Source organism: Pezoporus occidentalis, unplaced genomic scaffold (genome assembly GCF_034315485.1).
Source record: "Pezoporus occidentalis ecotype Australia unplaced genomic scaffold, CSIRO_AGI_Poc_V1 ctg310, whole genome shotgun sequence".
Classification (NCBI taxonomy): Eukaryota; Metazoa; Chordata; class Aves; order Psittaciformes; family Psittacidae; genus Pezoporus; species Pezoporus occidentalis.
Genome location: NW_026915053.1, coordinates 57,714 through 69,473, shown reverse-complemented (window position 1 = coordinate 69,473; position 11,760 = coordinate 57,714). Strand labels below are relative to the sequence as shown.

The window sequence follows — 11,760 nt, the reverse complement described above, 5'->3', positions numbered from 1 at the left end:
TTTCCACCCCGGTTATTCCCTGATCCCACACCGATCACCCCACACCGGGGCTGCAGCTCACCCTACAGCGGTGCACGGCCGGTACCGGGGCCTGTCCCCACGGCCGGTACCGGAGCGCTCCGACCTCCGGGCACCACGGAGTTAAACGGTGACTCCGCCAGCAGCCGCCAAGCGCGGTCCTGCCGTAAAGTGCCCCCTCGCTGCCGCAAAGCCTCCCTCACGTCGCTCGCCTCAAGCCTCCTATTCTCCAACTCACTTTACGCCAACGCCGTTGCGCCACCACCCTCTTGTCGGCTGCGCTTGCGCCGGGCCTTTCCGCTTTGGAGTTGGTATTCAGGAAGGGCGCTTACGCCGGCGGCTTGGCGGGGGGCGTATGGGTGCTTGCGGAGCCTACGCCGACGGCGTAGCGTTTTGGCTGGCTGGCGGCGGAGTGGTGAGGGGAGGCGAGAGGCGGCGTGAGGCGAGCCGGGCCGGGGGCGCCGCCATGGGCAGGCGGCCGCGGGGCAGCGGCAGCGGGGCCCGCCGCTGAGGGCCCGCCGAGGTAACGGCTGCCGCGGGGCCCCGGGGCCGTGCCCTGTTGCTGCGGTTCGCCCCTGGCCGGGACCGGGCAGTGCCGGGGAGTGGGGGGGCCGGGCCGGGCCGGGCGGTGCCGCAGGCGGGGGCTGGCGGGGGCCGGGCCCGGGGCGCTGGCTGGGGGGCTGTGGGCACCGGGCAGGGCCCGGAGAGCTGGAGGGGCCACGGGGCGAGGTAGGTGCTGTGGGGAGGCCCAGGCATGGCCGGGGGGGGGGGGGGGGGCGCGGGGGTGGTGGGGCTAGGGGGGGGTGTGTGGCTGGGCCTGGGGGAGTCAGGCTGGGCCCGGGGATCTGAAGGGGCTGTGGGGTTCGGGTTGGGCCGGGCCGGAGGGCCCAGCGCCGCCTGGCTCCGTTTCCTCTCGGCCGTGCCTGTTTCATGGCTCTGGGGAAGGGGTTCGGGTCCATCGGGGATCGCGGTCCCCCCTCTCCCAAGACCTCCTTAGGGCCGGGTCGGTGTCAGGGATGGGGCCGGGCCTGCCCCCGTTGTGTCCGCCGGGCCCGCGCCCTGCCCCGGCCTGCCCGGTGGAGCCGGAGCCTCGCAGGATGTTGGCTCCTTTGTATGTGGCTTTCCTCTCTCCAGAGGGCTTGGGAAGTGTTTATTTGGGGAAAGGGAGCGTGCTGAATCTGGTATTTAAAATAGCTTTTTTTTTTTTCTTTAGCAAAGTGAGTGAGGGTGAATGTGAGAAACAGGAAAAATAACCCTCCCCCTTCTGCCCCCACCAAACAGGAGCTGACTTTATCCCTTCCTAAGGCAGCCAAGAAAAGAGGTTTGAGGAGGAGAAGCAGCTCTCCTCTGGAGCCAGGCCGCCAGAGGCCTGTGCCTCCTGTTTGGTGACTGGCAGAGGGAACTGAGTGAGGCTCTTGGGGTGGGGGGCAAAGAATGTGAAGTTGGGGGGGGGGGGGATATTTGGGAAGGTGTCTTTTCTTTTGAGGAATGGCTCTGGGCAGCACGAGGACCTGCTGTGTATTTCTGGAGTTAAAACCCAAACTTCGTTAAACCTCTTTCAAGTTGCCATGAAATGAACGTGTTCTGAGCAAACTACAGGTAACAGGGACCCAGGTGAAACCCTGCGTGAAACAGCAGCAGGCTGGTGAGTGGTTTGCACCGGTGTGTTTGGAAGTTGCCTCATGAACTAATCCCTTCGTTTTCCTTCTGTACAACAAGTGGTTGGCATCTGGAGGTGCATTCTGAGGAGTGTGTGTGTCCCTTTCCCAGCTGGACTGTCCCATCGCCCTGCCACACGCAGTGAGCCCCCATCTCCGGCACAGAGCTTTCAAAATCGGGCCTTATATAACAGACTGGAGACAACGTTTGGTGTTTGCCAGTGTGTCTGAAAAAGAATTGCTGTAAATTAGGGCAGGAGGCCTCCGTGGGGATCCTGTGGAGAGGCCTTCTCTGTGGCGGGATGGGCTCGACTGCTGGGAGGAACTTGCCAAAGCTGCCTTGGTTTTGGTTGAATTCGGTGCGATGGGGAGGAGCATCGTTTGGTGATGGTTTTGTTGCTGCTTGGCACCTTTTGGGCCTTTGGGTGGGTTGTAGTCTTGTGTGGATGAGGATGATCTAACCCCAACCTGCCACCTGGCTGGTAGCAGCTTCTCTGGGGTCTGTGGTGGTTTGTGCACTTGGGGAGCCCCCAGTTCTCCCTGGGGGGATTGTCTCCTTAGCTTGGAGGGACAGCTGCCCTCCCATGTCTGTCTGCTCAGGGTTTGATCTCCTTCTCATTAGCTTACAAATCTGTAAGGCCTTATCAATCAGTTGTGTTGGTTCTTTGCCAAACCAGCTGCTGTTCTGGTTTGCAGTTGCATCAAAACAACTGGGGTGCAGTTGGTGGTTTGCAGGGGAGACTTTCTTTCGTGCAGCAGTTTCTCTGGTCCTACTGAATGGAGCTCTGTGCTCTGCCCTTGCAGTGGGTTTGGGGTTGCTTTTCGTTGTTGCAGCACTCTTGAGCAGAGCGAGCAGAGAGGAGGAAGTTGGCACTTGCAGTGCAGCAGGTTTCTGGGTGCTTCCCTGCGAGTGCTTGTCTCTGCTGGTGTCGGTACGTGGGGAGGCTTTGCATCACCTCATGCTCTGTATTCCCCTGCCAAGCTCCTGTGCAGCCCCAGGGTGGTCAAAACTGTTCATACGGGAGTGACTCAGCGGATCAATGGGAATGACATGAGGGCTGTGCTCACTGACAATCAGTGTTTTCCTCCCACCCCCTCCAGCCCCACTGGGCTGGAAGAGACCATGTCTGAGAGCAACTGCCTGTAAACATCTTTACTGGACTCAGGCCTGATGGTGCTCTGTAGTTTTCTCCCCCTGCCCCCTGTGGTATTCCTGGCCAGGAGGAGCCCTGATGAGCTGTGCTGGAACAGCAAGCCTTTGCTTTGGCTGCTCCATCCAGGTATGTGCCTAGCATCCAGTCTGGGGGCTTTACAACCTGCTAGAAGGACCAGTGCTTGCATGAGCCAGTCTGGGGAGGAAGCTGTTTATCTGTGCTTTTCAGGTAGAAGAGCTGCAGCACTACAGGCATTAAAGGCTTCCTGGAGGTGGTGAGGAAGCCTCGGGTGAGCAGCAAGCCTTGCTGTGCTTTGCTCCTTCTTGGGTGTGTACAGGAGAGAGGCAGAGCTCAGGGCTGTGTAAGAGATGCTCTCCTTTGGCTCAGCAGGGCTGGTGAACGTGAGGTTTGGTACCAGGGTGCAGTGGCCTGGTTTGCCTTGTGCTACTCCTGTGACTTCCAGCTGCATCAGGACTCAAACCCTCTTCCCTCACAGTGCTGCTGAGAGGGGGGAGACTCGGGTGCCAATGCAGGAGCTTCCTTCATGTGCTTATAACGGCTTTTTCCTCGGAGCTTGTGGGAGCAGCTCTGCCCACAGCCCTGTAATTGAGCTTTGACTGGCAGACTTGGCTTGTCTTGGGTGCAGTGAGAAGCTGTGAAATTGAGCCCAGACCAGACGTGGCGTGGTTTGGAGACTGCTTTGGTCCTGCTCTACCCTGGGAGCTGGAAAGGGAGGAGCAGGAGCCAGTGTCAGCAGCTCAAGGATTCTGCTGGAGAACAAGTTACCTTCCTGTTAGAAAAGCTGCATACTTATAAATAGTTTTGGGGTTTCATTTCACTGGATGTTTATACTTCCTATGGGCAGTCTGTGTCTCCAGCTGGTCTGTCACCGGGGAGAAAGAAGTAGGACTTGGCTGTGAGGAAGGTGTAAAGGTGACTTTCTGCTGGGCCAGCTGAGTCTTGGGGCTCTCTGCCTGGCTCCCACATTCCCGCTAAGCTGCCCTCCATCTCCTGGGGAATTCTGAATGCCTGCGCAGGCTGCAGCCCTTCCTGTTGGCCAGCCCCTCCCTTGCATGTTCTGGTGATGCATTATTCTTAATAACTGCCTTTTAAAAAAGCTTCCTGCAGAGCATGCATCATGCTGAAATGTTCCCGGCTCTCTCTTGCCTTGTCTTCACTACCCCATCAGCTGCCAGGGTGAGACGTGGGGCTGCCTTTTCAAGGCTTGTCTTGGATCAGAGCTGTGATTCCCCCCAGTCCTGCTGGGCCAGAGAGGGAATTGGGATGCAGAGTGCAGGGTGTGAGTGCGTTATGTGTCTCCTGCCTCCTGCAGGGAAGCCTGCAGCACATGGGTGCACTCCAGGTGATCCCGCACTGTGTCATTTAGGAAGTGGTTCTTCAGATAAGCTGAAGCTTGTAGGTCAGACTTTGCAAGGTGTCTCAAAATGCTACATGGAGCAAGATGTCCGTGATTTCTTTTGTGGCCTACACTAAGGAGAGTTTGCTCTTGGAGTAGAGGAATCCAATTAGTTCTTTCAAGACTTTAAACTGGCTTCTTTGGTTCCAGAAAGACAAATGTTCTCCATGTGTCCAGGAAGCTTTCCCAGGTGCCCATGCAGTCTGTATTCTGCTGGAAGATTGGTGACAGTTGCATTTTCCAGGCAGTCCCCTGGTGACACCTGCCTTCTCTGCTGCAGTCAGACCATGTCGCTTAGCATGTTGCAGCATAAACATCCTCTCTTGTAGGAAAGGAAGGTCTTGGCTGGCTCAGCTGTGAGAAACCCATGGGCTCCCATGAGCTCGTCTGCTGAGGGGACTTGCGTGATGATGGTGACGTGAGGGAAGTGGAGTCCTGGCCCGCGAGGTCCGCAGGGGCTGAGCCTCAGGCTTGGGAAGGGTTCAAGACCTCAGCTTCCTCTCCAGTGTCAGTCAGGCAGCAGAATCCAGCCCCGCCGGTGGGGACAGAGCCAGGAAAGGCTGGCGTCCCTTTGGTGGCTGTGGGGTGGAGGTGGCAGTAAGTTGAACACCAGTGCTTGGCATGAGCCAGGACATTGTTGCAGGCAGACCTTGGAAATGAGGTGCTGGTTGCGCTCTTTGGGGTGTTTGAGACACCAAGAGGCTGGAGGAGAGGAGCATTAATTTTTGTGATTGTTCACTTTTACATGCCCACGTGTCCTGTGGCCCTTTGTTATTTAACCTTATGCAATGGTTTTTAATGAGGGAGGCCTGGCTTTTGCTTTCCAGACAGTGAATGAGACAGTTGACAGGTGATGGCCGGGCTTTGTCAGCCCGAGAGGGATGTTCTGCACTTAATAAACAAGTGTTAAGGTTGGTTTGAACTTGGATTTTGTGGAGCTTTCCTTTGGAAAAGCTTTGCAGCACTGCTGGGGGGGTTGCAGGTCCCCTGGAAACATGGCCATGGCTCTGGGGACTTGATCCCCTTCCCAGTCCAGAGGCTGGAAAGTCTTATTGTTAGTTGGGCTCTGCAAGGTCAGTGCTAATCCAATTCAGAGCCAGCAGGGAGGTAATGGTTTTGTCCTGCTCAGAAGCTCTGTTCTTACAGACTTGTTGCCCCATATTTTCAGGTGGAAAATCCACTGCTTTTTGCTTTTGAGGTGGTACTGAGGTATAAACTACAAAGCCAGAAACCCCTTTTCTTTTCCTTTCTTCAGCATGGACTGTTGACAGAGTTTATATTCTTTGCCTGGCTTCCCCGGTTTGATGCAGGGAGAGGATGGTGCTTTCCAGCACCTTCTGTCCCATACGTGTGGGCGAGGGGCAGGCTGAGGCTCTGCTGGAATCCCCCCACCCTCAACTATACTGATTCCCCATATCCTGGAGGTGATGCAGGTTTGAGTTGAAGCCTCATTCTTTTGTTCCCAAGTACAGAGAATATGAAGGCTGTGACCTGGGACAAGTGCTGGAAGCAGAGGTATGGTGTGTGTGTTGGAAGGGACTGCTGGCAGCCAGCAGCTGAGCAGCAGAAGTCAGCTCTGGTGGGTGTGGGGTCAGTGTGCTGTGGGATGAGGCACCAGAGGTGTTGTTGCTAACAGGTAGAGACTAGTCCCTGCCTTGAGCCTTGGGAATTCCTGCACAAACTTGCTGGAGCTCGTCGCTCAGTGGGCTTCAGTCACTGGGGAAGGAATAGGAAGTGTGTGGAGAGATGGGAGTTTTAACATTTCTTCCAGGGTAACTTGCAGCTGATTTTAAACCCAGGCTGTTTTCATAGGGGTATCTGCCTGATGGGGAGAAGATTGTCAGAGGCCTCAGCAGATTTTCCAGCTTGAAGTGCTGTGGTAGGATGCTCAGTGCAGGGAAGGGTGCAGACAGAGGCAGAGCAGACTGTCACACTCTCCACCTCACCCAATAGCAGGGGATGTTGCCAGGGAGCAGCTCTCCACTGCTTAGGTCCCTGCTCTGTCCCTCAGGCTGCTGCTTGGAGTGGGGAGAGCTGAGCAAAATGCTGCTCAGGCTCACCAGATCTGCAGGCACCAATTTCAGGAGGGCAGAATGAAGCTTATTTAACACACACCATACTGAACTTAACTGGGTCTAGAATAAACCCTGTGAGTGGGGGTTACCGTGCAGTGTGCTGTTCTGTTCCTGCTGTCTGTGCTGCAGGAGCCTTTCTGTGCCTAAAGCTCTCTGGGTAAACCTGTTGTGGCATTCTGCCATGGAGAAACATTGGGCAGCCCTGTTGTGTTGGATCACACTCTGGTTTCAGGTGGTTTCAGGCCTGCCTTCAGCAGGAGCTGTGTGAGCAGGGAGGGAATTGCAGCAGTCCTGCCTGCCACTGGGCTTGGCGTCACAGGGCTGCTTTGGGGTGAGGCCAGGCCCAGCTCTGCTGCAGAGTCACAACGGGAGCTCTGCTCTGCATGGAAAATGCCCACAGTGTCCCAGAGCCCAGAACTGCTGTGCTTCAGGTGTACTGACCTCACTGCATGTTGTATTTTCTCCTCACCCTTTCCTCTCTCTGACATCTCTCTGACTCCTGGGGCTCTTATCACGCTGAGATATTTTCTTGCAAGAGCTGAGCTGTCTGCAGAGGAGGAACAGCCCGGAGCATTGTCTGCACTGGAAAGGTGGGCATCTTGGGAGAAAGGTGATAGAGCAGCCAGAGCGGGAAGGACAGCACTTGCAAATGCCATCACTGCAGTCTGGATGGCACCCATGCTCCCCAGCAGGTCTTCTCTAATGTCTCTCTGAGTATATATAAGTGCAGACCTGGAAACGAGACTCAAAATAATCCTGTGCAGAGCGCAGAGGATGCACTGCAGTGGGCTTGGCTCGGTGACAGCAGACAGGCACCCGGAGTGTGGTTAGGCTCAAGCAGGGAACAGTTCCTGCTGCTGGTTGTGGTCCTGGCAGGGGACTTACAGAGCCTGAAATCTGACTTCTCCTGCGAGAAGACTGTGACACGCAGTGCTTTGCTCCTGTTTTTGTGCAGAGCCAGAAATCAAAGTCCAGAGCGGTGCTTCTCCAGCCACAGTCATTTAAAGGCACTTGCTGTTGTTTTAGGGCCAATATTTAACTTGTGCCTGTGATGAGGAATGCCTGTTAGACTCTAAATATTTGATTTAAGGAAGAAGTTTGAGGGGAGAAGGCCCGCTGCTGGGGGCAGGGTCAGGAAGCAGTTGCAATGTGTGTGTTTGCAGGTCTGTGTGGACCGGGCTGCGTTGCTGTTCTGGCAGGTCCGGCAGCGGCTGAGGCTGTGCTGCAGCACGGGAGCAGTGAGAGGAAATGTTTGTGTGCTGGGCTGGAGCAGGGTGTGTCTGCTCACTGCTCACAGCCGGTCCTGCGCCCGCTGCAGCCAGGCTTTAAAGGCACAGGCTTGGAGGTGCTTCCCAACCAGGGCTGCTGTGCACAGCTGGGATGGAGCGGGCAGGAACTCAGTGATAAAAGCAGCTTATGGGACGAGTAATGTTCTGCTGCTTCTGCTTTCTTTGGTGGCAAGAGGTCCTGAACTGTGATCCACTCTGCAGTGGATCCTGCTAATGGCAGGATTTCCTGTTCTTTGAACCCAGCAGCAGTGGTGTCCTTGGCAGTGGTGTGGACTTGATGCTCTTAAAGGTCTTCTCCAGCCTCATCGATTCTTACTTTCTGTGACCTGCTCAATGAGGTGTTTGTGGCTCCTCCTGTTCTCTCTTACCTCTCTGGGTGATGCTTCTCACAGTGTTCCACATACACACACATCACTGCTCAGCCAGTGTGAGCCTGTGGGGGATGTTTGCTGCTGTTGGCCAGTGCTGATAGCAGCTCTGTGGGGCTGTGCGCTGGGATGCTGGTGGTGCATGTCACAGCTCGGGTTGTGCTGGCATCTCTGTGGGCTGTATGGGCTGGTTGTGGTGCATGAGGACATGGTGATGGAGAGAGGAGCCTGCTCCTCTGTTCCCAGCTCCATAGGTGCCTCAGGCAGAGCAAGCAGCCCCTCTGCAGGCAGGGCAGGTTGGTAATTCTGGGTCTGGATGTGAAATCTGGGCTTCCTTAGCTACATGGTAACCCTCTGCCCTGACTTCCTGTGCTCTTGATTGGATGCTTTCGGCCGTGTTTAACTCTTTTGTGCTTAGATCCAGAAAGAACATGTTTTTTCTTGAAGCCACGTCAGAGGCTGTTTGCAAGCCAGCCCAAGGGGAAGGCTTCGCCTGGGTTCCTGTGTGCAGAGTTCAGCCCAGCTCTGAAAGGCTGAGGACTTTATCCTTCCAGTGTAGCAGAGGGCTTGTAGGCAGCCCTCAGTCGCAGCCTGGAGCCACGTGAGGGAGAGCCAAGTCCAGCTGTGGCTTTTAGTCACAGGTTCGGTGCTGGGGAAGCAAAGGCTTTTGTCAGAGCCCCATTCAGCTCCAAAGGGGATCAGGCACTGTATAGGAAGGTGGCAAACAGACTTCCCCCCTTTTGCATGTTCTGCAGGCACCTCGTACCATCTGTAATGGAGGTGATAACTCAGTGGTGGCAACTGAGCCGTGTCCATCCAACCCACAGGCTCTGGTGGTGTCTGCACCATATCCCAGAGCCCCTCTGGAGTTGTGTTCCCACTTTGAAGAGCCACAGAGGGGCTGCTGTGAGTGGGCACCCAACAGCACTGTGCAGCTGCAGGAAGTCTTGGCTTGTTTCCATAATGAGTGTTGATGGGTTAAGCCCACAGACTGGCTGCATAACGGATGAGAGAGCATAGGGAGCTGTGTCCTGTCTGCAGGAGCTGGAAGAGGTGATGGGAGTTGGACTCAGGAGTGATTAACTCAAAGAAAGGCAAGTTTGGGGTTTTGGATGGCAATGTGCACTGGAGTAGGATGGATGTATGTTGGCTGGGATTTCTGGGACAAATCAGAGAAGTGAGAGCCCAGAAATGAGGGAGAAGGGACACTTTGTTCGTGCAAATCATGTTCCGGATATTAATAGCAGGAAGATGAAATGGGTCCTCCTGGGGGGTGTATCCTGCCTGTTCCTCCACGTGGGTGAGCACTCTGGCTTTATAAATGAAGCTCTTTGTGTAGGACCCAGAGGAAAAGGTCTTGAGCAGGTAAGGTAAAGGGGGAACCAGTGAGGTCACACTAGTTCTGCCTGTTTGAGAGTAGTCTTTTGAGTGAGCCCTTAAGAAGTTTCCTTTCCCAGTCTGCAGCACCTCTGTAGCCACCTTTTAGCTGTAGCTGCTCCTGTGGTGTCCCTGTTTCAGTCCTGGCCATCTGATCCTGTGCAAAATACACACAGGTGGGCAAAGAGGGCAGATGAGAAACAACCTTTGGAATGTGGAGCTTGTGGCAAACCACACCGAGTCCTTAATCCACAAAGCTGTCACGGTGCTTAATAACGGGTTGCATGTCTGATCCTCTGTGTGTGGGATGGAGGAGGGAAAAACCCTGGACAGTTTGTGGCATGACCAGAAATGGGCTGTAGGTCTCTGGCCCCTGTGTTCTTAAGTTCATTTCTCCCTGCAAGCCGGGGGTATTTGTCTAGGTCTTAGGAATTTGTCCCACTTAGTCTCCAGTGAGTCAGGAATTGCCCTTCTTTACCTCCCTCCTCTTCTCTGAGCTCACGGGCACTTTGCTTCCCTGTCTCTAAAACAAGCAGGTCGCTTCTGTGCCTTCAGGAGGTTGCAAGGAGAAATGTGGAATGGATTGAGCTGCTTGGCCTTGTAATAGAAGGGGTGGGAAGAGGATTGCCTCGTGGATTGCTCGCTGACTCTTGCATGTAAGCCGATGGATCCTGTCGTGCCACAGAGCATCCCTCTGCCCCAGTTACTCTGCAGCAAAGCATAATTGCCTGGTGTTACTCTTTCCCCTTCCAGCCTGGGCTGTGGGTCCTGCTGCTGGTCCTGGAAGGTGGTGGCTGTCCCCATTTGGATGAAGAGCTGGGAGCAGCTACCTGAGACAGCAAGCAGCTCCTGGGTGATTTTTGCATCAGGGAAGTGATTTTGGAGCTTGGCACAAGGAGTTTGGCAGCTCTCTGGGGAGAGGCTTCCCTGTGACCCCTCCCCAGAAGCTCACCCTTCCCTCCGTCCCTCCTTCTTGAGGTTTGGCAGTCAACTGAGAGGAAACCTATGGGCTTTGAGCAGCCTGGGGAAGAAAGCAGAGGGGGAAATGATGTTTGCTTGAATGTGGGACAGCTCAGTTTGGCAGAGCTGCAGTTCTGCAGCCCAGAAATGGAAACAGCCCTTGTCACCAGTGGGAATGACACCCCCCCCACGCACCCTGCGCCAGGGCTTTCCAGGGTGCTCCTGTGCTGGGACAGCAGAGTGGCATTATTCCCCCTTCCATGTGACCTTGGGGGAGCTGGAATTCGCTGTAGTTTGGTGGTTAGAGAGAGAACTGGATGCAGGCACCCCATCTTTTACCACTTTGCCTTGCAAAAGGCCACCCCGGACCTGCAGGTGCAGCTGCTCCTCAGCCTGCTTCTGTCAAGAGGATATGGGTTAGGGGAAAAAAGTAAAAATCCTACTGTTCAGAGTGCTTGTGCCAACCCAGATCCTCCTGACAGAAAAGCCTTTGGTAGCGACACACATGACAGGAGGCCAAGCAGATCCCTGCAGAGTGACAGTCCCCAGATGGGAGCAGGGAACCTGCTGGCACCCCTCTTGTCCTTGCAGGGCATAGGCCTTTGGCAGCTGGGCTGGATGTACACATCCCATCTGCTGAGCCGGGGTCCTTGTGGGTTTGCTTACCCCTTTAAGGGAAGGAGACATCCCCAGCCCCTGGAGCCATCTGGCACTTGTGGGTTGTCCCATGTGGTGTGACAGATGTGGTCAGGATGACACCCGGTGTCATCCAGAGTTCCCTGGTGGCCTGGACTGTGGTGGACAGAGGGGTAGCAAGAGGGGGTTTTCCTGGGAAGCTGTGGTTCAGAGAAAGTTTGCTGTGGACTTGCAGTGTGGCTCCAGTTTGGGCAGCAGGGATGTCCTGCCTGCAGGGTTGGTGGTTCCAGAAGAGTGAACACCTGATGTGGGAGCAGCTTTATGCCCTGGCCTATTAACTGGTGAGTGCAGGGAGTGCTTTAGTTTGTTCTGTGCCTGCTTTGGGGCTGCACGGCTGCAGGGAGGGAGAATGGAAGTGCTGAGAGCTAATGCTCTGCTAAACATTGATCTTCTGCTCCCTAGAACTTGGGAGAAAGTGGGGACACTCTGGGTTGTTCAGGGATGCTGAGGCAGTTCTGGCCACTTCCAAGCCATTTGTGTTGTGGGGGAGACCCATGGTGTGAGTGACCGAGGGCAGAGTCTGTCCCAGGCTCCTGCTCCTGAGGTTATTTAGGAGCCTGGCCAAAGGCCGTGGGGAGGAGCAAGTGCTGAGTGTGTCACTCTGGTGTCCTGCTCCCTGGCTCCCCATGCTGCTGTTCAGTGGAGCTCCTCTGCGGGGAGGAAATCATCTCCAGGTGGATGGAAGCATTTGAGACTGTCACCCAACTTGGGCTTGGGGAGGAAAGGAAGGGAAGGGAGACATGCATCC

The 11,760-nt window shown here is 55.4% G+C and overlaps 1 protein-coding gene across 3 annotated transcripts in view; it reads left to right on the top strand.

The window, feature by feature from the left end:
• The first annotated feature begins 322 nt into the window (after nucleotides 1-322).
• CSNK1G2 (casein kinase 1 gamma 2) overlaps nucleotides 323-11,760 on the top strand; it is a 32,607-nt gene continuing 21,169 nt past the window's right edge. The window contains exon 1 of one of the 3 annotated variants that reach the window (XM_062628178.1): nucleotides 323-433. The gene's annotated coding sequence lies outside the window, so the exon portion shown is untranslated. Of the gene's footprint in view, nucleotides 542-11,760 lie in introns of all 3 variants that reach the window. The other 2 variants (XM_062628177.1, XM_062628179.1) reach the window with 2 other exon arrangements.